The following is a 5,047-nucleotide window of genomic DNA, read 5'->3' as shown; positions in this document are numbered from 1 at the left end:
AATTTGTACAATTAGTTTTGTAAGATTATTTTTTTTAGATTGTTTTCTTTTTTATAGGACTTGTTTTTATTATAAATGATTACAGAATTTTTATTGAGTGGGAAGTTGTTTCGATGAATTCAATAAATATTGTTATAACTTTATTATTTGATTGAATAAGTTTAATTTTTATATCTTTTGTTTTAATAATTTCTTCATTAGTTATTTTTTATAGTAAGGAATATATAGAAAGTGATTATAAAATTAATCGATTTATTATATTAGTATTAATATTTGTTACTTCTATAATATTATTGATTATTAGTCCTAATTTAATTAGTATTTTATTAGGATGAGATGGTTTAGGATTAGTTTCATATTGTTTAGTAATTTATTTTCAAAATGTTAAGTCTTATAATGCTGGTATATTAACAGCTTTATCTAATCGAATTGGTGATGTTGCTCTTTTATTAGCTATTGCTTGAATATTAAATTATGGAAGTTGAAATTATATTTTTTATTTAGAAGTAATAAAAAGTAATATAGAAATAATAATTGTAGGAGGATTAGTTATGTTAGCTGCAATAACTAAAAGAGCTCAAATTCCTTTTTCTTCTTGATTACCAGCTGCTATAGCAGCTCCTACGCCAGTTTCAGCTTTAGTTCATTCTTCAACTTTGGTAACTGCTGGTGTTTATTTATTAATTCGATTTAATATTTTATTAAGAAGTTCATGATTGGGTAATTTATTATTATTATTATCTGGATTAACAATATTTATAGCAGGGTTAGGAGCTAATTATGAATTTGATTTAAAGAAAATTATTGCTTTATCTACTTTAAGACAATTAGGATTAATAATAAGAATTTTATCAATAGGTTATTATAAGTTAGCATTTTTTCATTTATTGACTCATGCTTTATTTAAGGCTTTATTATTTATATGTGCTGGGGCTATTATTCATAATATAAATAATTCTCAAGATATTCGATTAATGGGAAGTTTAAGATTAATAATACCATTAACTTCTTCTTGTTTTAATGTAGCTAATTTAGCTTTATGTGGTATACCTTTTTTAGCTGGATTTTATTCTAAGGATTTAATTTTAGAAACAGTTTCTTTATCTTATATTAATATATTTTCTTTTTTTCTTTATTTTTTTTCAACAGGTTTAACTGTATGTTATTCTTTTCGGTTAGTTTATTATACAATAACTGGTGATTCTAATTTTTCTTCTTTAAATATATTAAATGATGAAGGTTGAGTAATATTGAAAAGTATAATAGGTTTATTAATTTTAAGAATTTTTGGTGGGAGAATGTTAAGATGATTGATTTTTCCTACTCCTATAGTAGTTGTTCTTCCTTCTTATTTAAAATTATTAACATTATTTGTTTGTATTGTTGGGGGTATTATAGGTTATATAATTTCTAATGTTTCTTTATTTTTTTATAATAAGGCTTTAAATAATTATAATTTTTCTTATTTTTTAGGTTCTATGTGATTTATACCTTATATTTCTACTTATGGAATTATTAATTATTCTTTAATTGTTGGAAATATAGTAGTTAAATCATTTGATCAAGGTTGATCAGAATATTTTGGAGGTCAACAATTATATTTAAATTTAGTTAAAAATTCTCAATTAAATCAAATATTACAAAATAATAATTTAAAGATTTATTTATTAAGTTTTATTTTTTGAATTATAATTTTATATATGTATATAATTTGTTTATATTCAAATAGCTTATATTTAGAGTATGACACTGAAGATGTTAGGGAGATTAATTTAATCTTTGAATATAGTGAATTTTTTTTAGTAATTTATAAAAAAAAATATTTTTAATTTTACAATGAAAATGTAATGTTTTTATTAAACTATATAAATAAAGAAGTATAAATGGAATTTAACCATTAAAAGAAAAAAGTTAGCAGCTTTTACTTGAACATCATACTTCTTTAATTGGAGTATTGATCTCATTTCTATCATTAACAGTGATAAGCCTCTTTTTGGCTTCAATTAAAGAATAAGGGTAAAATTACCTAAGATTAGGTCGAAACTAATTGCAATAAATCGCTTCATATTCAAGGTAGATTGAAATTTCAATACTTTTTGAATGCAAATCAAATGTTATAATTAACTACAACCCTAATTAATTTGATCAGTTTAATATTCCTTGATTTCATTCATGATAAAGACCTAGTAATAAAATTAAAATAAAAATAATTGATGTAATTGTTCATATTATTAAATTAGAAAATTTAATAATTAAGATAATAGGAAGAATTAAAGCAATTTCTACATCAAAAATAAGAAAAATAATTGTAATTAAAAAAAATCGAAGTGAAAAAGGTAATCGAGAAGATGATTTTGGATCAAATCCACATTCAAATGGGGATGCTTTTTCTCGATCAACTAATGTTTTTTTTGAAAGAATTGAGGCTAGTAATATTACTACAATTGAAATTAATAAAATAATTGAACTAATTGTTAAAATTGATAAAATTATCTATACTATTAATAATAGACCATATGATTGGAAGTCAAATATACTTTTTATACTATAGATTAATTAATTAACCTCCTCATCAGTAAATTGAAACATAAAGGAATAATCAAACGATATCAACAAAATGTCAATATCAAGCAGCAGCTTCAAATCCAAAATGATGATTTTTAGAAAAATGATTGTTTAAGTGACGAATTAAACATACTAATAAAAAAGTAGTCCCAATTAAAACATGAACTCCATGGAATCCTGTTGCTATAAAAAATGTTGAACCATAAACAGAGTCAGCAATTGTAAATGGAGCTTCAATATATTCGTATGCTTGAAGAATAGTAAAATAAATTCCTAAAATTACTGTAAAAAATAATCCTTGAGTAGTTTGGGAGTGATTTCCTTCCATTAAACTATGATGAGCTCAAGTTACAGTAATTCCTGAAGTTAATAAAATTACTGTATTTAATAAAGGAATTTGGAATGGATTAAATGGAGTAATTCCTATAGGAGGTCATATAGCTCCTAATTCAATTGATGGAGAAAGACTACTATGAAAAAAAGCTCAAAAGAATGAAACAAAAAATAAAACTTCTGATAAAATAAATAAAATTATTCCTCATCGTAAACCTGTAGTTACTGCGTCAGTATGAAGACCTTGAAAAGTTCCTTCTCGAGAAACATCTCGTCATCATTGGTAAACAGTTAAGATAGTAATAATATTACCTAATAAGAATAATGAAACATCATATTGATGGAATCACTTTACTATTCCAGCGACAGTTGTTATAGCTCCAATTGAAGCTGTTAATGGTCATGGACTATAATCTACTAAGTGAAATGGGTGGTTTGAGTGAGTTGACATTAGTTTACTTCACTAGAATATAGGGTTCTAAGAACAGCAAATACATAAGATTGAATTATAGCAACAGCTGATTCAAGAACTAATAAAGCAATTTGTGTAATAATTAAAAGTCTTAATAAAATTGTTGATATAGAAGGACCTGTATTACCTAAAAGAGTTAATAATAAATGTCCAGCAATTATATTAGCTGTTAATCGAACAGCTAAAGTACCTGGTCGAATTACATTACTAATTGTTTCAATGCAAACCATAAAAGGTATTAAAACTGCTGGAGTTCCTTGAGGTACTAAATGAGCAAATATATGTTGTGTATTATTGATTCATCCAAATAATATAAAACATAATCATAAAGGAAGAGCTAAAGTAAGAGTTAAAGTTAAATGACTTGTACTTGTAAAAATGTAAGGGAATAATCCTATAAAATTATTAAAAAGAATTATAGAAAATAATGAAACGAAAATAAAAGTTGATCCATTAGCTCCTATAGGTCCTAAAAGAGTTTTGAATTCTTTATGAAGAGTTAATAAAATATTATTTCAAAAAATATGGTAACGAGAAGGTATTAATCAATATCTAGAAGGAATTATTAAAATTCCTAAAAATGTTCTTAATCAATTTAATGATAAATTAAAAATACTAGAAGAAGGGTCAAATACTGAGAATAAATTTGTTATCATTTTCAATTTAATGAATTTGTAGATTGTGTTTTATTAATTAAATTTGATTTAGGTATAGAAGGAATAAATGAATAATAATTTATTACATTAAAAATTACAAAAGCAATTGAAAAAATAATAAATAAGCTTAATCAACCAATAGGTGCTATTTGAGGAATTAAAAAATATCAATAAATTGATAATTTTAGTTTGACAAACTAATGTTATATATTTAACTAATTTTTTCATTAGAAGTAAGTGCTAATTTACTATAAAATGGTTTAAGAGACCAGTACTTGCTTTCAGTCATCTAATGAAGAATTTATATTATTAGAAATTCACTTAATAAAGTAATTTACTGGAATTCTTTCAATTACAATTGGTATAAAACTATGATTAGCTCCACAAATTTCTGAACATTGTCCGTAAAATAAACCTGGTCGGTTATTAAAAAATTTGTTTGATTTAGTCGACCAGGAGTTCCATCTACCTTTACTCCTAGTTGCTGGGATAGTTCAAGAATGAATTACATCAGCAGCAGTTACTAAAATTCGAACTTGAGAATTATTGGTAAAACTACCGATTATCTACATCTAATAAACGAAAGCTATCAATTGATAATTCGTTAGTAGGAATTATATATGAATCGAATTCAATATTTGCAAATCTGAATATTCATAACTTCAATATCATTGATGACCAATGCCTTTAAGTAATTGAAGGTTCATTAATTTCATCAAGTAATATAAAAGTCGAAGAGAAGGGAAAGCAATAAATAATAAAATAATTGCAGGTAAATGTTCAAATAATTTCAATAGTTTCCGTGTAATAAATATCGATTTACATATTTGTTAAAAAATAATATAAACATTAAGTATCCTACAAGTACAGTATTATTACTAAAATTAAAGTGCGTGATCATGAAAAAGATTATTTATTTATTTATTTATTTATTTATTCAAAAACAATGGCCGTAAGCCGATAGGGCCTAATTGGCTAGTCTACAATTAAATATACTTATAATACAAAAATATTATTGGTA

At 23.9% G+C, this 5,047-nt stretch overlaps 1 pseudogene; it reads left to right on the top strand.

Moving 5' to 3' along the window:
• The first annotated feature begins 599 nt into the window (after positions 1-599).
• LOC119615683 lies at positions 600-1,720 on the top strand (annotated as a pseudogene).
• The last annotated feature ends 3,327 nt before the right edge of the window (positions 1,721-5,047 follow it).

This window comes from Lucilia sericata, unplaced genomic scaffold (genome assembly GCF_015586225.1).
Source record: "Lucilia sericata isolate MDLA Ls3-8-SP2 unplaced genomic scaffold, ASM1558622v1 Contig006985F_arrow, whole genome shotgun sequence".
Lineage (NCBI taxonomy): Eukaryota > Metazoa > Arthropoda > Insecta > Diptera > Calliphoridae > Lucilia > Lucilia sericata.
The sequence above is the reverse complement of the archived record's forward strand: the minus strand, read 5'-3'. Positions and strand labels throughout refer to the sequence as shown.